Genomic DNA, 26,699 nt, shown 5'->3' with positions numbered 1-26,699 from the left:
ATTATATTCCTTCGTGCTCTTTGACTCCTTTGAAAATCAGAAATTATTTATTTGGATTGACACAGTATGGGGATGTTACAATATATGTATAGTGTTACGCTTTTAGTATGAGGATGCCGAAGGCGCCCGGCTTTGGATCGCATGCAACGTGCCAGGCCCGTCAAGCGTGCAAATTCATCATCATAATCATAAATTTATATAAATATAAAATGTCAAATTGAATTAATTGAAAAAATTACCATAATAAGCATATCGCAATACAATTATTTAAGAACTAAATACATATCACTAATTTTAATATTTGACCACGGTCGACATGAATTAAATATAATTGAGAGTTCCAAGTGCCTACAGGCAGTTCATCTTGTGCTTGGTTGTACATATTAGTCTTGTTCGAGAAACTGAACACGGTGAAAAATAGAGATAATACTCCTAAAAATACGTGTGATACCTCATTAGATTCGTCATAATGCCTAGAAAAATGTATTCGAAGCGTGTAGTAGCACACACAAAATATCAAAAGTTATAAGCAAAAAAAGGGGGGAAAGTAGAGATCTTTAATTTCCCCAATATCTCAAAAAGTATTCATATTACGGTGCGAGATGGGTGGGGGGTGCTCGACCAAATGTCATAGAGGGCCCCAAGACAAAACAAAATACATTTAAATTTTTTCAAAATGGCCGACTTTTTTTATTTTTTTTCAAGTTGTTCCGAGCGCGCTGAGATTTGGCATGGCGGAAGATAGAGGCCCCTAAATTCCTATGAAAAAGTTTTTTTGGAAAAAATCCAAGATGGCGGAAATAATGGTCATTTTAATTTTGTATGGCAACTTTTAAACGGTGCGAGATGGGTGGGGGGTGCTCGACCAAATGTCATAGAGGGCCCCAAGACAAAACAAACTGCATTTAAAAAAAATCACACAGGGCGACTTTTTTTTTAATTTTTTTCATGTTGGTCCGAGTGCGCTGAGATTTGGCATGCGGCGAGCTTGGAGGCCCAAGATTACTATGTGAAAAAAAAATTGGAAAAATCCAAAATGGCGGCGGACACAGGCCAAATTCAAATTTCCAAGTAGGTTAGGCGAGCCCGAAGGAGGCTCCACCCCCAGTAATTTTGGGCGAGGCCGAAAGTCGAGCTGCGGGAATGACGAACAAAGCAAAATCCTATACAAAAGTTTATAGGATTATTAAGCGATTTGTTAACCCGCGCGAGGCCGGGGCGGGTCGATAGTAATAAATAAACATAAATCATACGCTAGACTGAATAAAAATATAAAAGTTTCACTAAAATTTACTGGATTGTACAGTCCGCAGCAGAAATAGCTACGGGGCCTAGTAATCAAAATGATGACACGGAAATGTCAAGATAATAAGGTCTGTGTCGATCATTTTGAACATGTTATTCTGCTTATCTATATCTGCTGCTGCCTGTACTGGTTTTAGAGTCTGGCTAATTTAGGTAGAACTAGAGTTTAGCTAAGAAAGGTAGAAGAAATTAATTTGACTGAACCATATCTGGTAGAAAAAGAAAATGATTGATGTTTTAAACCTGTTCAAGGACGTGGAATAGTAGATATTAATTCGGCGTCCTTGAACAGGTTTTCAACAACAATCAGTTAATTATTTAATAGATATTTGGAAGAAACAAAACATAATATTGAAAATAATTTGTTACATTACGGTATGTCCGTGTGGCGTAAAGCCAGTGGACTGTAGTTTTTTAAGTTAGTTCCTTCGCTACACTATACTGCTTTACCAGATTGTAGAAGGGCTTACCGGGATTTTGTGGTCTGCAGCTGGCAGAGGCCTCGGCGGGTGGATTGCTCGCTGCTGGCTTCCTCGTTATTTCAAGGCACTGTTTTATGGTATATTTTGCGAATTCAGATATCCTTTCTGTCGCGATGTTTTGGTGACACTGACACCGTTAGTTATTACTTTTTAGACCATTGCTTGTGTGTCGCCGGCCAGTAGCCTCGCTACCTCAAGTAAATCAGTATAGCAGTAGGTATTAAGGATTAATACTAAACACCCCCCACCGAAAGCACTATGTGGCTTTTTCATAATATGAAAAAAGTTAAAAGTTAGACCAAATCAAAATCGTTGCAGACTTATCTTTGTCTAGCTCTGCCAATCAATTCAATTCCATCATCCGCTCCTCCATCTGACCTTTAACTGAGTTTTCCCTAAGCCCGATAAAAAAAAAATTAAATTATTTTTTTTGTGAGTACCTCTTATAATGAAGGATATTTTTGCTGAGTATCAACATCCTACTAGTGACAGTTTTTGACTTATGATTTTATTATTATTTTTCTTTAATGTATTGTTTTTCGGGATGTATTCAAGCGATTTGCTGAAATTTATTGAATAGTGTTCTTTATTTAGGTATGCCTTGATACTCAAAAACCGAATACCATTTGTCATATAAAAAAAAATTACTCTCTACTCAACCGGTGTTTTACAATGTAGTATACAAACTCTTCGATTATGTTTGCGTTTTCTTATCAGGTTGTCGTATTTAAGAGTAAAATGCTAATCTCTCACCCCGATTGATTAAGGTTCTACCTACCTACCTACCTTACCTACCTACCTACCTACCTACCTACCTACCTACCTTACCTACCTACCTACTTACCTTACCTACCTACCTACCTACCTACCTACCTACCTACTTACCTACCTACCTACCTACCTACCTACCTACCTACCTACCTACCTACCTACCTACCTACCTACCTACCTTACCTACCTACCTACCTACCTACCTACCTACCTACCTACCTACCTACCTACCTACCTACCTACCTACCTACCTTACCTACCTACCTACCTACCTACCTATACCTTACCTTTATATGAACAATACCTTACCTTAATTGACCGTCACCTTAAAATGTTTATTTCCTTTCGGTACTTTAATTCTACTACGCTGCCATTAAATTAAAACGTTGTTACCGATCACTAAATAATAAGTACACATGGCTCTGTAAAAATAATAATTCTAAATATAATGATCAGAAACACGTAATGCAAAAAATATATACATATACAATAAAAACTATAAAAACGGAACCCTTGCACGGTATGGTTAAAATACTGCCATCATAAGATCCTTATACTGTGACCCGTTTGCTATCGCCGCCGCGCACAGCGCGCGCTCACGTGCTCGTCGAGCGGATCGGGACGCGCGGGCGGGGCTTCACGGTTTGCCGCGCACCTCACCCCCTCAGATTCGTTGATGAGTCGAATCATATCGCCTTAACCTGCTTTCCTGGTGCTATACAGAAATAAAACAATAATAGAGTTAGACCAAGAAAAGTCTGCAGCGATTTTGATAGTCCACACAGTGCAAGTGTTATTTTAAACGTCAAACTTCTATGAAATTATGACGTATAAATAACCCTTACGTATAAATAATCCCTTGGTTTTGGCCCGAAACAAGACCATCAACCCGGCCCCAGGGGAGGCAGAGTCACCCTCGCAGCAATATCAGGGTTGTTGGTGCTACTGGCCCCAGAGACCAAAGGCATCCCGCTACCTGACACTATGCAGGAGGCTGCCGAACTGGGCTCCAAGTGTCCTGCCCATAGTTCATAGATCGGCGAATCCAGTAACATGAAAACTAGTTTGATGTATTCAAAAAGTACTTATAAATTTGTGACGTCCCACGGGTAAAGGTACCTTATGGCGGTTGGCGCTTACGCTATTATTAACGCCGCTCCAATGCGACGTAAGCGCCAGCCGCCATAAGGTACCTTTTGCCGTGGAACGTCACAAATTTATATAATCACGATTATTTAGCAGTGGCGCTCGTGTGCACGTTGATGGACTCTTAATCTGCTTTCCCGGCTTTCCTATTTTAAACATTAAACTTCTATGACATCTGACTTATAAATAACACTTGCACTGCGTGGGCTATCAATATCGCCGCAGACTTTTCTTGGTCTAACTCTAGACTCTGACTACTCTCTTTGCAGTAAGAATGCATATTGACAGTTGACACCTGACGTTAGCGACTGTGTAAACTCTATCGCAGTCCATCTCGCTCGCGCTGATGTATTAGAGCGCGGCGCGCTCACTCTTTCTTCCGTGGGTGCGATCGAGTTCACGCAGTCGCTAACGTAAAATGTCAAATGCCAACTCGTGGTTGCCGTGCTTACGTGAGGTTAGACCTGGGAGACACTAATAAATCTTCAAAAAATAAGTTACACTCGGTAGCAAAGTTGTTTAACCCTCATGCCTTGAAACCTTCGAGCAACACCGGCTTCCGACACGTCGGAAGGGAGGGGCCCAAGCGATATCTCGCCGTACAAATCTTTCTGCCATTTTTCGCGGGGGGAAAGGTGCACACAGTCGCATTTCTCACACACTTACATACAAAATCCAATCTGTAATGACGACACAAATACATAGAAAATGACACACGTCAAAGACAAATCTTGCAAACCTCGATCTCTTTTTGTGTACGGACGAGTGACTAGTGTCACAACAGGCACACTAACACATTTTCGTTGAAGTATGTCATTGTATTCTGAGAGATGAGAAGTCGGATTTGTCGCTCGACCGATCCGCAATTTGTACTGAGCGAGCAAAATCGATAAATCCAACAATTACTTGAGACTAAAATATAATAATTGTATTTAAATGTAATTTAACGTATGATATGTAAAAAAAAATATTACATGTGAAATGTAACACTTTCTTTTTGTAAATTTGATGTCCCCGACCTCTTTTTATAACAAAAAACCGAGCAAATAGGCATTTTTGTGCAGCAGTGTTCACGCGCGCGTCTGGACTCGGTCTAGTGAAAAATCCAAGTGCAACTAGTTTTATTACCCGCGCTAGATTAGATTGACGCGCTAATCTTATACCTCGTCAGAGGGGAAATAGTGCGAATGCCGCCTCCCTTCCGTGTTGCTCGAAGCTTGAAACCCTCGTAACGCTCAAGATTCCACTTTTATTACCACTCGCTATGATAATGGTTCACTTTTGGAATCTTTAGCTTTGCAAATTATAATGCGACATGAAAAATAAAACAAAGATTACCTGAATAACGTCATTTCATTACCCATAGATTACAGGAAAACTTATTAGAAAGTTCGTAAAAAAAAAGTAAAACAAGGTAAGATCGGGATCCTTCGAGTCCGAGTCACATTGGCCGTTTTTTCCAAGTATTTTTTACTAACTCTATATGTGACGTTCCACGTCCACGGCAAAAGGTACCTTATGGCGGCTGGCGCTTACGTCGCATAGCACCGCAATAATATTGGAGCGGCGTTAATAATAGCGTAAGCGCCAACCGCCATAAGGTACCTTTTCTCGTGGGACGTCACATATTATTCTGACACTTTGATTCATCCCGATTATAACGTAGTCCACCATCACCTATTTAGTTAGTTTTTTGCCTATGTCAAATATTTTATATTTCGGTATAAATGTATCGATCGACATTCGGGCCACTAGTTTAGTGAGTAGACACGGCAGTGTCGCACGTGTATAGTTGTGTATCTAATTAATTAATTATGTATTCTTAAGACGATAGATTTATCAAACAAGTGACGGTTTTGTAAATAAAATTAGGAGTATAATGTAAATAAAGTTCGAAGTGACTACTGTTTTAGAGAGAATATATTGTAAGTATGAAACAAAAGTTTTATCGATTGAGGAGTAGGAGTCCAATATGTGACGTTCCACGGCAAAAGGTACCTTATGGCGGCTGGCGCTTACGTCGCATAGCGCCGCAATAATATTGGAGCGGCGTTAATAATAGCGTAAGCGCCAACCGCCATAAGGTACCTTTACCCGTGGGACGACACATATGTGTTTTAATTATTTGCTCGTGTTACAGGGTCCATCCAATATTATACCTAATAATGATGACTTCTATAAAGTTTAACTTTCTAAACAAAACAGGAGAAAATACTTAACTAAAGATTGATTTTTGTGAATAATAAATAATAAACAGGGATCAAGGGGCCGATTTTTGAATTTCGACCACTCGTTTTCGTGTATCCACTACTAAGCATTAAAATTCTACTAATAGAATTGAAATCGACTGGTCAATACCAATAGATTCCAAATTTCGATCGCTTGTACTTCAAAAATTAGCCATTCGCCGTTTTCTACCGATTTTCTAGTGGCGAAATCGAGCGATCTAAATTCAAAAATCGGCCCCCAAATCGAATAATTCCCCTGCCGGAAACATCCTGAATAAAATCCCTATTTCATGGTATTAAGAAACAGAATAATATGTAAAGGTTTATTTGAAGTTACTTTATGGAAATCTATATTAATAATAAAAAAAATAGTTCACGGATTAGCAGAGTAATATTTTTGTTTAAAATTTGAGAAAAAATAATGTCTTATAAAAAAGAAATAACAATTATTTTGCTTATAAAAATTAAGGGCACGTCAATATTTGGGGTTCTAAAAGTGAAATGATAATGAAAAGACACACATTAAGAATCAATATACGTACATCAATTGAATAATAAACTTTCAATAAAAAAATCCGTTTGTGTTTTGTCGAGTTAAAATTCGCCATCCCTCATTACCTTTCATTCTACCACATTCTTTAGTTTTTACCATTATTACTTTAGCTTGCCAAAGTATTTAATTAAGTCTTGGAACTAAAAAGTAGCATAATCGAATGGCCAAGCGAAGCAAACTATTATGATTAAATTGCTAACATATAAACATAGAGGTACCTACTATGTAACTATGTACCTACTTACTAACATACTTACATAATTTTTCGCACAATATTATGTCATATGCGTGAAAATTGGACTGGCAAACTCAAGTTTAGGAATTTGATAGATTTGCTGTAGCGTCAAATTTGTTTGGTACACAGTTTAATAGTCGCTATGTACAATATGTACATACAACGATTTACTGTCATGATATGCCATATTTATCGTCAAAACATTTTGATTTGCAGTCGTTTTGGCGCTAGTGTGTACGTGGTGTGCTGAGATTTGGTTGTGATTGTTTAGTTCCGAATTCGGCCGCGCGCCGGGTTATGTTGGTATTTAGCGCGCATGCGTTAGGGCATGCGCCGGGGCAGTGGCGCGCGCGCTCCGCTACTGGGGACATCTGGCGGGGAAAATATGATACGTTTAGTGAAAAGTGGATTGTAACTTATTGTTTAGTGCAAATTATCAGTTTAGTGAAAAATAATTAGAATTAACGCCATGGAAACGGTAAGTGTTTTTTGTAGTGAAAATTAGTTATGTGGTTATTTTAGTTTAGTAGTTATTTTAGTTGTAGATTTATTGTAGTTTATAATTGTTTTTTTTTTGTTTATATTACATGTATTTCTTGTTTGAATAAATCGTTATGTGGATGAAAATAATGAAATTATCTTTTTAATTTAATTTTTTTACTCATAATTGAGAGGATATTTATTATTTTGATGAAAACGTCGACAAAAAATGAGAGATTACTACTTATGACCCTCTGTATTCTAAGTGTGCTATATCTAAAAAGGAAGTAATTATAGACTACGTTAAAAATCAATTGATACTAAAACAGTCCTAGTAGTTAAAGACTTGAAAACAGACTGATTCATACATTGATTGCAATTTTAGGATATTTTAGAACCGATTCAACAAACAATAGAATTTCTCTTACTTTCTGAGATTGTATCAAATTAATTCGCATTATTTGCTATTAAATTCACGACTAACCAAAATAACCTCTGGCTGCTGTTTATTACATGAACTATACCTATGTATAACTATTTTCTGAATAATATTATACCGATTAAAAAAACTTTAGGAGTCCATAAGCATATTTACGTTTTGGTTTAAACCCATATAAAAATAATGCAAAATTATTTAAGTAGGTACAATGAAATTATTAACAGACTAACCAAAAAAAACCGGACAAGTGCGAGTCGGAGTCGCCCACCGAGGGTTCCGTACTTTTTAGTATTTGTGGTTATAGCGACAACAGAAATAAGATCATCTTATTTCTGTTGTCGAAAATTACAACTGTCTAACTATCACGGTTCGTGAGATACAGCGTGGTGACAGACGGACGGACGGACGGACGGACAGCGGAGTCTTAGTAATAGGGTCCCGTTTTACCCTTTGGATACGGAACCCTAAAAACATTGTATTTACCAGTACTTTCAAGTACATAGCTGTATATGATGCAACTGTTCCTTGCAAGCGTTTCGTTTTCATCTATTTTTACTTTCTTTGTTCGATTGTTCTTAAATTTTGCTGTTTAACAATGCGTGTATAAAATCCCACTAAGCGCTGTTTTTCGCAGTTTTTTTCTTACAAATAAACTAAATACTAGTTCTACTCTAAGTACTACTAGTTTTAGAATTTGGCTTTTTATCATTATAGGTTCATTTTTGAATTTCACTCGATTTCGTGTATTTCGTTAATTAATATATCCACTAGCATTTAAATTCTACTAATAGAATTGAAGTTGAGTGGCCAATACCAATAGATTCTAAATTTCGATCGCTCGTATTTCAAAAACTAGCATTTCGCCGTTTTCCACCGATTTTTGAGTGACGAAATCGAGCGATCGAAATTCAAAAATCGGCCCCCAGGCAGGGGTGCGAAACTCCTGATTTCGGTCAAACTCGGCTCAGCATTGCTCCTAGCAATTATTAGGGTTGGCACCAATTGACTTCCTTTTGCGTGCACGACCACAGATAAGATAATCACTTGATTTTTGACAACCCTAAATAGCCCAAAGGGATAGTGTCATATATTAGAAAGGGCCAGCATGATTCGACCCTGAACCGCTGTCAAACTTCGGTTTTGTAGGAAGTTTCCTTTCTGTGCGGCAGTACTATTAATTATTCTGTGCCCCAGGCAAGTCGTGCAAGTAAAATAGAAATATGAAAAGTAAAATTGAAATGATGCTTGCATTTTACTAATAAGTACCATGATAAAGAGATTTCACATTGTTACATTTCATTTGTTGAAGGTACCTTTTTTCATATTTTTGCTCATATCTCGAATATCTGTACGAATAGCATTATAATTACTTCGCACAAAAGTTTTAACATTAAATTTCCTACAAATTTTGTTAGTTTATTTTGACTCTACGATCAATACTTAAGGAGCTACAGGCTGTTAAAGTTAAAATACTTGAATTTTGACAACCCTATACTGTCGAAAGGGATAGTGCCCTAAGTTAGAAAGGGATATCATGATTCGACCCTGAATCGCTGTCAAACTTCGGTTTTGTAGGAAGTGTCCTTTCTGTACGGTAGTACTATTACTTATTCTGTGGTATTAGTACGAAATGGTACTGAAATTAAATCGTTTGACTGTACCCAACATGTAGTTTGGTTCCGCAGCGAAGCGCGACGAAGAAATATACCATGAGTTGCAGTTTACGAGACAAACATACGAACAAATATGACTGAGTTTGTTTTAATGGCGATCAACAATCATAAAGGTCTCCACATTAAATTTATACTCTAAAAAAAAGTAAAAAAAAAAAAAAAAAAAGTAAATTTTCGGGTAGTTATAACATTTAGGCCTACTTGCACTAACCGCGGGTTAACCGGTTAAACCTGGAGCTACCATGGGTCCCAGTACAATTTGACACTGGGTTGACGGTTAAACCGCTTAGCCCCGGGTTAGTGGGATGGTGCAAGTGGGCCTTATTGGTTAACCAACCAAATACAAAACCGGCTGAATCAGTCACTGAACGACCCGACTTTATTGTTTTTTTTTTTTTAATAGCCTATATTGTGTCCCACTGCTGGGCAAAGGCCTCCCCTGTCTTTCGCCACTCGTCACGGCTTTGTGCATGCTCCCGCCAGTCGCCACAAAATGAGTCCAGGTCGTTTCGCCATCTCATTTTTGGTCTGCCTCTGCCTCGGGTGATCTGTGGTGCCCATTCGGTCGCTATTTTGGCCCATCTGTCCGGGTGCATCCGACAGATATGTCCCGCCCAATCCCACTTGAGCTTGGCGGCCTTCACACCCACATCTGCGATTCCAGTTTTGGAGCGCAGCTCTGTGTTCCTTACCCGATCGATTCTACGGACTCCTAGTATACTGCGCTCCATTGCTCGCTGGCAAATCTTGAGTCGGGACTTTTGGGCTTCTGTTAATGACCAAGTTTGGGCACCGTAGGTTAGGATAGGCAGAATACACATGTCGACGAGTTTGCGTTTTAGTGCTAGTGGAAGGTTGCCCTTCATTAACGCCTTCATGGACCAGAAGCTCTTCCAGGCGTTTTCGATGCGTCGATCGATTTCCTTGGACTGCCTGCTATCGAAGGATGCTGTCTGGCCCAGATAGGTGTATTCGTCAACATATTGTATATCCTGCCCATCTACCGAGACCCTACGTTTCGCGCCATTGGTCATTAACTGGGTTTTCGTCCTGTTCATTTCGAGTCCGACTTCAAGACTTGCCGTCACATTATTTGATTTTTATTCTACATTATTTGATCGTGTAATGTTTTCATCAGCCTACTTAAGCTAGATGAGGGTAGATTTTGTTTACTTTTATTTAAATAAGTACCTAAAGATACAGACTATAGTGCGTGAATCACAGAGCGACTGCGCGTGAGTGTAAAAGCCTCTACCACAGAATAAATAATAATACTAGGTACAGAAGACTCACTCTCTAACAAAACGCGTCTGTCACTGTTAGCACAGATATGGCCGCTAGGTGGCAACAGCGCCACGCGCGGCTTATGGCAAACCCCAAAATTGGGGTCGAACGGATGTAGTTTTAGCTACCTGTAGCAAAGCGACGAAAGAGCGAAAACTGCGCGTGAGTGTAAAAGCCTCTACAAGAAAACATAGGTACATTATTAATTGTAGGCATCTAGGGTTTATACGAGTACCTATACTAACATAAGGCGGTTGTGGCTTAAACCCCTGGGGCCCGTTGCTCAAAAGCTTGGAGCTTAATTGCAACTTGTAATACAAGTGGAAGTCCCTTTTTCTAACAAAAGCTGTAAAAAAGTGTCATCCGCTTGTATAACAAGTTACAAGCTTTTGAGAAACGGGCCCTATCTAATTTATTTAATAAGTTTCTCGATTACCCATCATAGAAAACGAAGTGTCGACGCTTCGGCCCCGAGCCGGACCGCTCTAGCATGAGTCAACCTTCATCATCATCATCTCAGCCTATATACGTCCCACTGCTGGGCACAGGCCTCCTCTCGAGCGCGAGAGGGCTTGGGCTATAGTCCCCACGCTAGCCCAATGCGGATTGGGGACTTCACATACACCTTTGAATTTCTTCGCAGATGTATGCAGGTTTCCTCACGATGTTTTCCTTCACCGAAAAGCGACTGGTAAATATCAAATGATATTTCGTACATAAGTTCCGAAAAACTCATTGGTACGAGCCGGGGTTTGAACCCGCGACCTCCGGATTGCAAGTCGCACGCTCTTACCGCTAGGCCACCAGCGCTCCCTCAACCTTAATGTTGCTAAAGTGGACCCCAGACTCAGAAGGCAACTACATGGTATGGGCCCGATTCGGATTTTGAAATAGACATCTATTAGATATCTTTTAGACATCACCAAGATACGATAACGATATGTTTAAGATCTAACCTGTCAAATTTGACTTTTGCGCGATTCTGGAGATACTCTTAAACGATTTCATCAGGATATGACTTAGAGATCCAAGTCACGTCTAATAGATATCCAACGTAAAAGTGACATTGGTTGCCCGAATTGCGCTGCAAAAGAGAACTAGTTGATATCTAAACTATAAACTATAACGTATCTAGAATGGATCTAGTACGTGTCGTCTCTTGTGAATATCTTGAAGTTTGAATACGGCAGTATATGCGTATGTCATCAGTAGGCCACAAATACTCGGCAAACCTCACGAAATAATGTAGAAAAGATAATGGCAGATTGGCTTGTTTACGTTTTCGGCCATTGGCACTGACCCTGACTTTGATAATATGTACCTATATTATGTAACTAGGTAGTTTTTGTACATGACGTTGTACTTAGAAGATGAATTATACCTTGACCTCTGAAACTGGTTATGGCTTAATTTTGCAATTAGAATTGTTTTTATTGTGAATTTTGGATTTAAAATACATCTTTCGATTTATTACTTTGTGTGACATATATTATAGTACTTCTTGTTTGTTTGTTTATTGAGTACTTGTCTAGTGTACAGTCACCTGCAATAACATGTTACTCTCCAAAGGCGGCAAAAATATGTGACACACTCTTATGGCTCTACAAATAAGATTGTGTCAGATATTTTTGCGGCCTTCGTTGTGTAACATATTATTGCAGGTGACTGTACATACTTTAAGGAGCCAATTATTTGAAAGTTTATCAAATCAAATTACCCATGGTTTGATGATCAAACTTAAGTGCTAATAATTCAAGAGTAACTACAGTTGCCTCCAGAAACTCGCGAACTAAATTGACACGAGTTTGACAAATAAAATGATACCAGGAATAGCAAAGAAAAAATAGTCAGGGGTATATGTCGATAAAATGATATCGATAAGTAGGATAATACTTACTACCCATGTCATAATTATAAAGGGGTCATAACCGATTTCGATTTGTATGAATGTGACGAGAAAAGTGGTTGTGTCGATTGTAAGATTGTGACGTTACCGATCAAATCAGGAGGTGCGGATGCGAAACTGACAAATTTCAATGTTAGTATGCAGGTTTGGGGGCAAGTTGTTTATATCAAAAGCTCGCGTTTGTCGCCATAAATCTAAAATTGGTGATTTAATTTTATACAATGTTGGCGGTAGATGAGACTGATCGATAATTAAAGTTAGACCAAAAAAGTCTACAGCGATTCTGATAGTCCACGCAGTGCAACTGTTATTTAATATGTCATACTCATAGAAGTTTGATGTTTAAAATAATACTTGCACTGTGTGGGCTATCAAAATCGCTGCAGTCTTATTTTGGTCTAACTTTATTTAAATTCTGACCTAATTGTCTGATCTTCTTTACAATCGAATCAATAGGGATCACCGAGACGATTTAATTTTTACGTCCACACCAAACAAATTAAATAATAAAATAAGATTTCTATTTTATCTTACTTCCCCGTCTGGGTTGGCCTTTTTTGTATTTTGAGCCAAATCACTGTTTCTATGTTGTGATCTACAACTTGTTACTCTAGCTGTAAGTTTTCCTAACAAATAAAAGTAAATAAATGTAATAAAATATTTATTTAATTACCTACAATATGTTTATCCAATATCCTTGTATCTCTTACTATAAAATTGCACAATTTTCGAAATACCAAGTAACATTTTTAAAATAGCTTAAATTACTTAAAGATACATTTTAACTGACCGCGGAACAGTAGCGCGGCTAGCGGTGAATTTTCGCGATATTGTCTAATTCAAACTTTTTTGAAAATATCGATATGTACATCACTGGCCAAACTGTGGTATCATTTGTGCACATTGACCTGTCAATTTAGTTCGCGAGTTTCTGGAGGCAACCTTAGCCTTTCAAAGATTGCATACACCTAAATAATTCGAACAAGTGCCACCGTGACCTAAAAGGATGACCTACGAGTCATCCTTTTAGGTCATCCGTTACACCCGTATACGTACACGTTAGGTAACGTGTTATGGCTCCTTTACACGATGGGCCAGCGCCAGCCACTTCAGGGACGCATTTATGCGTTAGAGGGAGCAAGTGATATTGCTATCTCATTCTACCGCATGGGTGCGTCCCTTGGAGTGGCCGGCTCTGGCCCATCGTGTAGAGGAGCCATTATACTGGGCCGTGTTGGACCCTGAGCTTCCGGCGCATCGTTTTCTATGGAAAGCATCACGTGATCGCCTGTCATGTCATAGAAAAATAATCGCCGGAAGCTTCGGCCCGGACACGGCCCGGTCTAACGTGAGTCGTCCTAAAGGCGTTAACCACAAAAAAATCACCTTTTCTTCAGAACATGTGGGTTAAAGTAATTCCTCCAGTTGAAATTCTACTTGGTCACTATTTTATATGACATCTATTTCCATATACGAGTAATAGTTACAAAGTTTATAGGTAGCTATTAAAGGAGAAAATGGAAAAAAATTACGCTTCTGGCAGGATTGAACTCGCAACCTCCGCAATCCGTGCGTTTGCTCTAATTTGAGCTACGGAAGCTTCCCAGAACCTCGCGAATCTTTCCATTCCTTCCCTTATGTATATGTCGGCGGGCGATCGTAAGATCAGGCAGATCGTAATGTTCCTGTGTAATGTTTTGACGATATAGTCACATTAAACCAATATATAGGTAGGATAGGTTCGTTAGTTTGCTCCAGATGCCCGAAGGGAAAACTGCCCAGAAATAGGAGCCCCGCGTAGCGGGGCTCCGTCGACTCAGGGAACGAGTCAAAGATTTTCACGTTTCACGATATGCCTAGGAATTTCACGATATGCCTGATCTTACGATCGGCCGCCGACATATATAGTCTGTGCGGAAAGAGAAGAGTCGTAGAATGTATTGGATCCCATACATTTCACGACTCTTCTCTTTCCGCACAGACTCTACACGCCTTTGGGGTGGCATATAGCGACACCTACCGAAAGACGATTACATCTTGAATAGTTACAGTAGATTTAACAAAGTAATTGCACAAAACTCCTAGTAACTGCAGTCTAAACATGACACGCTGCAAATGTCAGTAATCGTGATAATCCAAGGTGCCGTGGAGACAGTTATTGTTTGCCGCTTCCGGCTCCGCACAATGCGCCTGAGTTGATTAGGCAGCGGTTAGACCAGCGGCGATAGCACGGTCGCATTTTTATCGCATGTCACCATGCCTGCCAGGTTCTAACAAGTATGTAAGTGCGAAAGTGACCGCAGCGGAGAGAGGGCGACTGTTTTTTCGCGGAAGAATGTAGGTAGGTAGGTTACTAACAGTAAAAATTTTACTGATCTTTTAATAAAGTTTAAAAAAATTTAGTTAACGATGTGGACGATGGTAAAGGACGGATGGATAGAGTTACCGATAAAACTTAAATAATCGTATTGAACTTTAAATATGGCGACTTTACATATTGATATGCCGAGCTTTTAAATGCGCAAGCCTTAATAGGTGCTCACTAAAACAGAGACTTAAAGTGACCTTCCATTTCCAACTGCAGCTGCAATACTGTTCATTTTCTATGGAAATTGACAATGACAGCGACGCGTTTCCATAGTAAAATGAACAGTATTGCAGCTGCAGTTGGAAATGGAATGTGACTCTTATGGTAACATTCTATTTCTAACCGCAGCTGCATTACCGGTACTGAACGCGTCGCTGTCATTGTCAATTTCCATAGTAAAATTGACATTAATGCAGCTGCGGTTAGAAATGGAATGTTACCATTAAGGATGAATCACGCTAGCCCGGTCCCGGTCCGGGACGAGGCATCCGACGCATCGTTTTCTATAGAAAGCATCATGTGATCACCATTCACTCGCATAGAAAAGGAATTCTCGGAATCATCTGCCCGGGCCCTGACCGTTCAAGCATTAGCGTTCTAGCGATAAGCGTATAAAACCTAATATGAAGAAACATTTAAACTTAGCACATACATGTTGTTCCTAGTTATTAATAGTTGTAATTTCCTTATCAATGCGTAGTGTAAGTAGTAAGTACATGAAAGTTTAATAACATTCTGAGATAAATAATGGTGCTTGTGGGAAATGGAAAATCAATTATTTTTATTATACCGATGAACATAAATTATGTGCTTCTATATACAGTCACTTTAAGAATGATTCACATTAGACCGGGCCGTGACCGGGTCAGAGCTTCCGGCCCTTACTTTTCTATGACATGACAGGCGATCACGTGATGCTTTCCATAGAAAACGATGCACCGGAAGCTCCGACCCGGACACGGCCCGGTCTAACGTGAGTCTTACTTTATTCCTGAAACTGTTGATTTGACGTCGGTATTATTTATCTTTTCATTAAGTATCAATATAATAAGTATAACACTTTAAACTCTCGCGTTTTGTACACATATTTAATTATACATACGGACGTTAGTCTTTCCGTGACCACAGCTGGTGCAACTCAGCTGAAACATCGGAATTTAAGGTAAAAACAATGAAATTATATCGCGGTAGACCCGTTTGTGTAATAAAATATGAATATAAGTATCAAATTAAAACCTAGGTAAATCTTATTTTTTTTACATTTTTTTCTTTTATAAATCACGCATATTGTAAACATTTTTCAACTAACTAGAAATAGTAAATTTTTTGTAATTAGGTATTAGGGTATAACAGCGTAGAAACACAAATATTCTCTAAGCAAATATTTAATGTTTTAATCAAGATACTCGTGATTTTTGCACAATTTTTGTTAATTATGTCTAAAAAAAAAGTTTGATTGAAATTGAAATTGATATTTAGAGCAGCTCACGCTTGCCTGTGTGATTAAAACGAGAACCGATTATCGATGCGAGTTCTTTATTCACAATCATTATGTTTTCAAGTCCTACTACTGCCGTATTCGAACTTCAAGATATTCACAAGAGACGACACGTACTAGATCCATTCTAGATATGTTATAGTTTAGATATCAACTAGTTCTCTTTTGCAGCGCAATTCGGGCAACCAATGTCACTTTTACATTAGATAGAGTAAGATATCTATTAGATGTGAATTGGATCTCTAACGGCACTATTCGGGAAATTAATTAGAGATTAACTAGATACGATATAGTAAAGATATGTGACGTACCACGGATACAGGTACCTTATGGCGGTTGGCGCTTACGCTATTATTAACGTCGCTCCAATATTATTGCGGCGGTACGACGTAAGCGCCGGCTGCCATAAGGTACCTTTTTCGTGGAACGTCACATATCTTCACTATTTCATATCTAGTGAATCTCTAATTCATTTGCCGAATCGCGGCGCCAGCCGCCATAAGGTACCTTTTTCAGTGGAACGTCACATATCTTTACTATTTCATATCTATTATTGAGTCTCTAATTCATTTCCCGAATCGAGCCGTAAGTCATATCCTGTGGAAATCGTTCAAGAGTATCTCCAGAACCGCGCAAATGTCAAATTTGACAGGTTATATCTTAAACATATCGTTATCGTATCTTGGTGATGTCTAAAAGATATCTAATATACTGGGTCAAGCAAATCTTGTCAGTAGCAAACGGCGGCAAATTTGAAAAATCGCGGGTTAGCAACACTGTGTTCGAATAATTCGAAAATCGCGTGTCATCTGTGTTTTATCTGTGGAATGTGGATCGCGAATGACAGCCATCATCTTGTTTGTTTACAAATGGTTTACAATGTTTACATTCTGAATCGATTCTATTTCAAGAGATATTTCTGCTGTGTCACCATTAAATACCAATATATTAAATAAGACTGTGCTTAATTAAAGCTAAGGTGCCTACAATGCCTACAGTGCCAACTGAGAAATCTAATAAAATATGAAAATCCAGTATGACATCTACCTGCTGAAGCAATGATTTTAATCATACATTCTTGTTTAACGGCATAGTCCACTTACAATTTTATTTTGAGATCTTCAAATTAGTTAATCATTTTTATCAACATCACACACCGCTTTTAAATTGTCCGTCCATACGTATTAATAACAATTTCAAACATTTTCAATAGAGAATCCGCGAGTGACAATTTGAATTAACGTACCTGACAAGGCGCGCTCAGCGGAAAAAAAAGTTTTGGTTCGATGTACATTGTACATTGCTGCTTTTCTTAGCGCAATACTACTCTTTGAGTGTTGCCCTACTTTAGTTTGCTTTACATTGCTACTGACAAGATTTGCTTGACGCACTTTAGATGTGTATTGCAAAATCCGAATCGGGCCCCTAGCCACTAAAAACAAGAGGTCAACGATTAATATTTGCATCTCTATTCTTCATACGGGATGTACTATCATCCACATTAATTAATTGACATTTCGTCCACCTTATTGCAAGAGCCTAAGCTCCGTTCGTATTATAAACGTTCAATTAAAAGTTCTGTAATTATAGTTCATTCGCGTTAAGAATGCAGTAAAATCATAACTGTCCGCTGCGCTGGCGCAGCGATGCTCGTAACTAATCAAATCATTCATAATTAGAATTAGAAAGTATGACTTCAACTGATTACTGTGAACTTAACTTTCTATTTAGGAACGATTTGATTGGTTACAGACGTGGCTAGGACAATCATGATTTTACTGCATTCTTAACGCGAACGAACTATAGTACTCCTATTCATAGTTTTCTTACTAACATCAAAGAGAATTTGTGATAGAGAGTTACTGTCATGGTAAATTATGTAGCTACAGTCACATGTCATATAATACTACATACCGGGTGTGGCCTGTAATATGAGCAAAAAATTTAACTGTAGGCTGTACTCCTCATACTGACCAACATTTGTTCAGCGACTTTTAAAAATAACTTGTGGTTTGGTTTTTAATACACTTTTTTAATTTTTAATCACTAAGACGCAATGAATTGCGAATTGTGTTATGTTTAAGGCGTGACAAGCAACGTCAATCACAATGATATGGCGTGGCGATGGCGTCCATTGAAGATAATATTTATTTTGTATGAAAAATAGGGAGTCTAAATACTTAATAATTTTTAAAAGTTGTTGAACAAAAGTGTCACCGTTTGAGGAGTACAATCTATGTTTTAATTATTTGCTCGTGTTACAGACCACACCCGGTATAATACAGTACATTTACTGGCATCTTTTGACAGACAATTAAAACTGTTAGAACGCCATTTGACTTTGATCATTATCTTTCCTGATATGTGTTAACTTGTAAAATATAAAAATAACGCCATCTACTCGAGAGTAGGCTGAAGGTTATGGCGCCATTGGTCGAAAAGATTGCACCATACCTTTGGCCTATAGTCGAGTAGATAGCGTTAATATTAATATTTGATAAGTTAACACATATTTATCAGTGAAAAAATAAGGATCAAAGTCAAACGACGTTCTAACAGTTTTATGTTCTGAGTGTTATGTGTCGAAAGATGGCAGTAAATTTACAGTGGCTACATAATTTACTTTGACAATCCATCTCTATACACTCTATTCTCTTTGCCAACATCAACTAGCTGTCACGCGCGTAGAGGGTCAAATGATAGCTCAATACAAATAACGCACCTTATCGACAAGGCAATAAGTTTCAATTATCAACGACACCTTCTAAAACACGTAAGGGCGTAAATTGTATTGATTTCAATGGCGGATACTACCTTTTGATAGTAAGAGGCGCGTACGCATGTACTGTGGTAATCAATCAAAGTTTTCCTGCACTTTATACCCGCTATTAGATACTTTACCTGTCGATATTTGTGACGCCCCATGGCGGGAGGTACCTTATGGCCGTTGGCGCTTACGCTATTATTAATGTCGCTCCAATATTTATTGCGGCGCTATGCGACGTAAGCGCCAGCCGCCATAAGGTACCTTTTGCCGCGGAACGTCACATTTAGATTATAATAGGCACATTAGGCGCGATTGGACGTAAATTTTAAGCGGCAATACCTACTCATATTAATTATGTATGAATAAATATCAGCTGTGTATTATTACGGTTCTTGAAATACAGCCCTATGACAGACAGACAGACGGTGAAACCGACATACAGATTGACAATACTTTCGTTGTATTTCTAAGTAAAATTTATCTTAATATACTTCTTAGGTCCCATGCTAACCACTGTTTGCCCATAACCTCTAGCCGCCCATACGTCAAACCTTGCCAAGCAAATCAAATTTTATTTTGTCAACACAAAGTTCAAATTAAGGGGCCCACAGATTACCAGTTCGCCGGACGATATCAGCCTGTCAGTTGTTCGGAACTGTCAAATTTTGCGTTTAACTGACAGGCTGATATCGTCCGGTGAACTGGTAATCTGTGGGCCTCTTTAGAATGGAACAGGAGAACTTTTTATAGGTCTCTGGGCGGCTAGGGGATATTGGATTTGCGCACTGTAAGTATACATGTACATATTGTAATAGGTATGATAAATCAGTCAATCAACACCTATTGGTATGTAGATATGTCCGGAAACTGGTCTAGTTTACATATCCCAATAATCCACAATGTTCTTATCTGAACACGGACGGACGGACTGCAAAATTAGCACGATATCGGACTTTTGTTTACAAACCAAGACAGTTAAGAGGCTAGTGGACCACAGAGCTTATTGAGCATATAATTGACATAACAACGCACATAATAATTATTAAAATTAGCGACTTTCATATTTAGTCACTGTAACAACAAATGGCACAGAAATCAAATTCTATGGGCCCGATTCGGATTTTGAAATAGACATCTAATAGATATCTTCAAGACCAATCGTTATCGTATCACCAAGATACGATAACGATTTGCGCGATTCTGGAGATACTCTTGAACGATTTCCACGGGATATGACTTAGAGATCCAATTCACCGAATTGCGCTGCATAAGAGAACTAGTTGATATCTAAACTATAACGTATCTAGAATGTATCTAGTACGTGTCGTCTCTTGTGAATATCTTGAAGTTCGAACACGGCAGCTTGACTGTACGGTATTTTAGTTACGACAACATGTGACTCAGTAGTATGTGCTGTGCGTTATCTACATTATGTGACGCGTTCTGTTTTCCCTGAGGAATACTGCTGGATGATCGACTTTTACGTTAGGTCACAAAATAAATAATAGTACTAGGTACAGAAGACTCACTCTCTAACAAAACGCGTCTGTTACGATCAGCACAGATACTTATGGCCGCAAGTTGGCGACAGCGCCACGTGTGGCTTATGGCAAACCCCAAAATTGGGGTGGAACTGATGTACTTTTAGCTACATGTAGCAAAGCGACGAAATCGCGGAGTGAGCCACGCCTGGTTAGGTATATTAACGTGACGTGAATTTATCGTAAGGGATGAAGAAAACATGAAAAACCGGTAATAATGACCCGTTTTTTTAAAGGTTTCTATGTAAAAAATAATTAATTTAATTACCTTATAACAAGTAATAAAATGCCTTAAAATAAAAATTACAAATAAAAATAAAAATGAAAATTTATAAATTAATTATAAGTACTTTAATAGAAAATCTGAGGGCCTACCGCAAACCACGTTCGAAGTGTTGCCTCTCTGTCGCACTTGTAATTTCTTACGTAAGTGTGACAGGGACGCAACACGTCAAACGTGTTTCGCGGTAGGCCTTCTGCACCAAATCGCCGTCTACATATTGCTAGCGTGTCCCTTCTATTGCCTCGTTGTATGGCTATGCTGATCTACTGTGCTAGATATGACCCAGCCCTCAGTGCCTGTTTATCAAAAGCTTGTAACTTATAATGCAAGTGGATGTCCCTTTTTGACAGCCTTTGTTAGAAAGGGACTTTCACTTGTAGTACAAGATATTCACAAGAGACGACACGTACTAGATCCATTCTAGATACGTTATAGTTTAGATATCAACTAGTTCTCTTTTGCAGCGCAATTCGGGCAACCAATGCCACTTAGATAGAGTAAGATATCTAATAAATGTGAATTGGATCTCTAAGTCATATCCTGTGGAAATCGTTCAAGAGTATCTCCGGAATCGCGCAAATGTCAAATTTGATAAGTTAGATCTTAAACATACCGTTATCGTATCTTGGTGATGTCTAAAAGATATCTAATAGATATCTATTTCAAAATCCGAATCGGGCCCATAAATTTATTAAGTTTTAAGTCATGCTTGCGAGTTTACGGCTCATAGAGTCACTAGTAGAATGTATTCATTCCAGGACTATCTTATGATAGATAACGCTATTATATATTATGTTATGCTATGGATCGTTACACCTGTCATTATGCGTGTCAAATCAAGCTGCCGTTATCGCAGGAATGCGAGGAACGTCTAGCGCGACACGTCTCAAGCACGTCCCTACGCTTAATATAAAACTTATTTTCATTGCCAACTATTCACAAGCTAACTTTGAATGGTATTTACATTGACAAAGTGTGGCTATGTCATAATTAATGTATTTTTGACGTGATAACGTCTTATAAAGTAAACAACTGGCAGGAAGTAGCTCAAGACAGAGATATATGGCATGATTTGGAGGAGGCCTTTACCCGAGAGGGGTCCAAACCTACTTAGTTTTAAGTTATGTGGATTCAATCTATTATTTGTTAGCTAATTAGTTCAAAATTTATAACTGTATTATTTTTTGTGTACCTATAGCTTAAGTTGGTTATGGATAAAATGGGCTTTTTATTTATTTATTTATTTATAACGTCTTATAAATCGATGAACACCGGTAGCATGCATGAAAAAGTGTCACGTTGTGGACGGATCTCCATGGTAACGTTGTGGACAAATCTCCATGGTAATTAACGTTACGGCAATTATTCATCAATGTTTTCTTATGACGTTATCACGCAAAATCATCGTCCGTAAACCGACTATACAAAAAAACATTTTTTTTTTTATCTTAGCGAATAAATTTAACTTCACATGGACTTTTTTGCGCATTGCTCAGCAGAGTGCTCTAAATTTATGGCTCCTCTTCACGTTGGGCCAACGCCAACGCCAACGAGGGACGCATTTATGCGTTAGAGGGAGCAAGTGATATTGCTATCTCATTCTACCGCATGGCTGCGTCCCTCGTTGGCGTTGGCGTTGGCCCAACGTGAAGAGGAGCCTTTATATTCTTTATTGGGTGAATGGTACAACAAAATAAGCTGCATAATTGCATAATATGGCTAAATTAAATTGTATCTACGTACGATAGGTCATACCGGGTGTGGCCTGTAATATGAGCAAAAAATTTAACTGTAGGCTGTACTCCTCATACTAACTAACATTTGTTCAGCGACTTTTAAAAATAACTTGTGGTTTGATTTTTAATGCACTTTAAAGTTTATTCTAAGACGCAATGTATTGCGAATTTTGTTTTGTTTAAGGTGTGACAAGCAACGTCAATCACAATGATATGGCGTGGCGATGGCGTCCATTGAAGATAATATTTATTTTGTATGAAAAATAGGAAGTCAAAATACTTCAGAATTTTTTAAAGTTGTTGAACAAAAGTGTCACCGTTTGAGGAGTACAATCTATGTTTTAATTATTTGCTCGTGTTACAGGCCACACCCGGTATAACGCCTGAATGAGAAATAAATAATGTCAAAATTCCACAGTTATCTAATCAAATTAAACAAAATTGACGCTTATGATTTAAGGCACTTCTATCACAATAGAACAATGAATAATATTGTAATAATTTGTACAAAGTAGGCAATAGATAGATACATTCTGCCCTCCTAAGCTAAATGGACGTATTTTCAATAAGAATGTAATGCAAATACTGCTTTTTAGCTTAGGACGGCAGCATTATTAAAGTACCGTGGCTTAGTCAATTTATGTAAGAATGTCCTATAAAATGTATTATTTTATTTTATTTATTTTATGCCCGGCCTTATCCCTCTTAATGTGTGAAAAAAATCTGAAAAAGAGCATACTTATTTTATTTTATTTATTTTAGTTATTCAGAACACATACAGTCATATAAGATACATATGTTAGAGGAGCGTAATACGCACATAAATCTTAATACTAAAAAGACCTTTATACTTATTAGTAAATCAGATCATTAACACATGCAAATCGTGTAATTGTAGTATTTTTATGGTTTGATCTAACATAAAAAAAGTATTTTTAACTAAGTAGACCGTTTGAATCCTTCTTACATTTTTAATAATATTTTGACATAATAATAAAATATTAAACAACACTAAACCGATAATGTGATTGAATTCCTCAATGCATTAAACCAAATCATAATCACGTAAAGTAATATAAAAAATATTTTTTGTTTTATAATTATAAAACCCGTGAAGGTATGCGATGATAAATATTATGTGTACAGTCACCTGCAATAACATGTTACTCTTCAAAGGCCGCAAAAATATGTGACACGCTCTTATGGCTCTACAAATAAGATCGTGTCAGATAATTTTGCGGCCTTCAAAGAGTAACATGTTTTTGCAGGTGACTGTACCTGTACCTACATTCTTGATATGTCGGCGACCGATCGTAAAGTTCTTGTGTTATGGCTCCTCTACACGATGGGCCAACGCCGGCCACTCCAAGGGACGCATTTATGCGTTAGAGGGAGCAAGAGATATTGCTATCTCATTCTACCGCATGGCTGCGTCCCTTGGAGTGGCCGGCGTTGGCCCATCGTGTGGCGTATATGTCAGATTTGAGCCAGTGACTCGTGTTACGGTTACAGGTAAATACCGATCAAAACTTTATCTAAATCGCAAACCTCGTAACTCCATTTCAAGGAAATTAGTAATTGCTACCTTGGATAACAATACTTATAGTCCCAAACCCCGTAACTACCCCGGAGGAGTTACGAGGTTTGCGATTTAGGCCGACGTTTATAAGGTAAGTATATATATGATGCTCTTACAACGATGTACACAGCTATGTTACGTATCCTAGACGTCACAAGATTACCAGACTTAGCATCTTCCTTCTTAGTGACCTAAGTCAAGGTTTAGTCATAGTCTAAAATACAGGTGTAGTATTAAAACGGATGAGTGTATAGTGAGAACCCGCGATACGTTGTCATAAATATGACACAGTGAAACTAATCCTGACGACATTGTATCTAAAACACAATACCGGGTGTGGCCTGTACCTAATACGAGCAAAAAAATTTACTGTAGGCTGTACTCCTCATACTGACCAAGATTTGTTCAGCAATTTTTATAAATAACTTGTGGTTTGATTTTTAATACACTTTAAAATTTATTCTAAGCCGCAATGTATTGCGAATTTTGTTATGTTTAAGGCATGACAAGCAACGTCAATCATAAATGATAATTATGGCATGGCGATGGCGTCCATTGAAGATAATATTTATTTTGTATGAAAAATAGGAAGTATTAATACTTTATAATTTTTAAAAGTTGTTGAACAAAAGTGTCACCGTTTGAGGAGTACAATCCACGTTTTAATTATTTGCTCGTGTTACAGGCCACACCCAGTATATGAGTAACATCACATAAACTTTAAGTTTAGTAACGTCAAATGTGCCTTCTTTGCGCCAGCATTATAATAGGGAATATTACGCGAACCTTTGCATAGGGGGCGCCACTACCAATATCCACCACAATCTGGGGGTCTATCGCGAAACAAGAAAATCGAAATTTCGTTATCTGACCTCTCTTGCCTATTCGAGCGATAAAGAGGCAGATACCTAAATTTCGGTTTTCGCGTTTCCCGGTAGGCATTTGTTAACAAACCGCCTTGGTGCATCAGTGTCAAATTTTATTGTCTGTGAAAACTTGTCAAAAAACAGTTTAGTGCACAGTATGTATAAGTTACTCTATAGTTTACTAGCTAGCTTAGTGCTGCACTCTGGCGGCAGAACATTGCAGTACTTAATACCCGCTATTGACCGAAGCGTCTCTGTTTCAGCGTGAACAAAAATGCTTATGTATCATGTGCAGACATCATTGTGGAGTATTTATTAACGCATTAAAGGTAGACGTCAAAACTTAAGCATATTTCTGAATCTTCTTTGTTTAATTAAATGAAGTGAGTTTTGGAAAATGTCCAGACCCACTTTGTAATGTTTTCGTTTTGTCTCTATGCACTTTCAACAATGCCAAGGTAAATAAAATAAGACGTTTTCAACTAAAAGGTACCTCCCACATTGTCGGTTGTCGATTAGGTTGATTTCAAATTGAAGCTCTATGGAAATAGCGTCGTATTGACAACCAACAATAAGTAACCTTTTTGTTGAAAACGGCACAATTGATCGCCTGCGAAACGCGCTGTTGTTATGATACAGCTGTAAGTTGTATGATACAACTTGTATCATAACAACAGCGCAACAACATTCATTTCAACCGTCGATGGTACATGCGCCAAAGAAGGCACGGTTCTTAAGCTTGCCTTCTTTCAAAATTTCATCGATTTTTGCGTCCATGTTCGCTAGTACCTAACGTGTAAAGTGTAATCATTGACGTCGACTGTACCATAAACAAAACTGCATTGGGCCTTCTTTTTCGCAGGTACCTTATGTAAAAGCACAGGTACCTATTAATAACTAGCATATTTGTTTTAGGTATATTCGTTTTTCAATAGATGTTCTAAATTTTAGAACATTTTAGAATCTAAAATATATTTGACCAGTCCAATGACGTCTTCGTTCCATAGAAGTACGGGATAGTACCAGTTAGTAACGCTCCTAATAAGAGATAATAATAAGCATGTACACAACCATTGTTCCTACATATCTTTTGGCAGGCTTGTAACAGTTCTGAGAATCACTGTTTCATTAAATGAGATAAATTGCTTATTTTGCATACTATATTCAAATGCCTTACAATAAGTACCTATAGAATTAAAAAAACACGAGTTTTGCGCATAAGTATAGGACTTTAATTTATAAGTACTTAGATACATTTTAATCGTCACCGTCATTTAAAAAAAAAGTATATTATAACCATTTAATATTTATGCGGTTGAGCGAATCATAACTTACGATACATGAATCATAGACTAAAGGGCTTATTTTTAAAGAAACAATGTAACAGTTACACCTCTTTTATTTAGGTCATTAATGTTACAGTAAGTCATAGCAATCGGTAAAATAACCTGCAACGTGCGTATTTTGCGGTCTGAGCTATATTCATAGCTAGAAAGAAACCATATTTAATAGAGAGTCAGCTGGGGTAAATAATTTAAATATAATAATTTAAAAAATAC

At 38.0% G+C, this 26,699-nt stretch overlaps 1 protein-coding gene across 1 annotated transcript in view; it reads left to right on the top strand.

Annotated features, from left to right (window-relative positions):
• The first annotated feature begins 6,752 nt into the window (after positions 1–6,752).
• Positions 6,753–26,699, top strand: part of LOC134668029 (organic cation transporter protein-like) — a 38,543-nt gene continuing 18,596 nt past the window's right edge. Inside the window, exon 1 of the mRNA XM_063525471.1 lies at positions 6,753–7,198. The gene's annotated coding sequence lies outside the window, so the exon portion shown is untranslated. The remainder of the gene's footprint in view (positions 7,199–26,699) is intronic.

Source organism: Cydia fagiglandana, chromosome 10, assembly GCF_963556715.1.
Source record: "Cydia fagiglandana chromosome 10, ilCydFagi1.1, whole genome shotgun sequence".
NCBI lineage: Eukaryota > Metazoa > Arthropoda > Insecta > Lepidoptera > Tortricidae > Cydia > Cydia fagiglandana.
Note: the sequence above shows the minus strand (reverse complement) of the source record. Positions and strands in the feature narration are given on the sequence as shown.